Genomic DNA, 763 nt, shown 5'->3' with positions numbered 1-763 from the left:
TCCGCCTCCTCCCTGGGACACCGCCCCAGGCCCCGCCCCTGCCCGCCTCCTAACCGGGGCAGCAGAAACTCAGGCGTAAGACTCAGGCGTAAGTCCGGGGATGCCCGACCTGCGGCTCAGGTCTAGCACCCTCCGCCCCATCTTTGCATTGCGCACTCCTTCCTTCCCCCACCCTTTCCACCAAAAGTGGAGGTTGACCCCAGAAATGTGGAGAGAGGGTACAGTAGAAAGAAGAATCACAGAAATGATGGGATGAGGCTGAGAAGACAGATATGCTGATAAAAACATGCGACCGGAAAGTCCCTGGGCCTCAATCTGGAGTGGTCCTTTACTGAATTCGCCACCTGTGGAGTCGCACAGCGCACTTCCTACGCTGTAAGAACCAAACCTCTTCCCATGCCATACAGCCTACAAATAATGAAGGCAATGTTAGCAAATCACAACGTCAGCATTCAGAGGACCAGAAAAAAAGTAAAGGAACAGACAGAAAACACTCAGCAGGTGTGGAGACTGGAGCAAATGGAGCGAAGAAGGGAACGAAGAACAGGAGGGAGGTCAAGAGTTAGCTCAAAGTCTGCAGTGAAGGAAAAAGAAAAAGAGTAAAATAAGAAATGCAAAATAAACTGTGGAGAGAAAAGAGAGAGCTAAAGGAGGGCAGAAATGAAAGACACTGGACCTAAGAGACAAAGACACAGAAAGGGTGTGTCCTGCTATCAGGTCCTTCCAGGGACTGGGCATATCCAACACACACATACAAAAGAAA

This window comes from Mastomys coucha, unplaced genomic scaffold (assembly GCF_008632895.1).
Source record: "Mastomys coucha isolate ucsf_1 unplaced genomic scaffold, UCSF_Mcou_1 pScaffold4, whole genome shotgun sequence".
NCBI lineage: Eukaryota > Metazoa > Chordata > Mammalia > Rodentia > Muridae > Mastomys > Mastomys coucha.
This window is presented reverse-complemented; position numbering follows the sequence as displayed.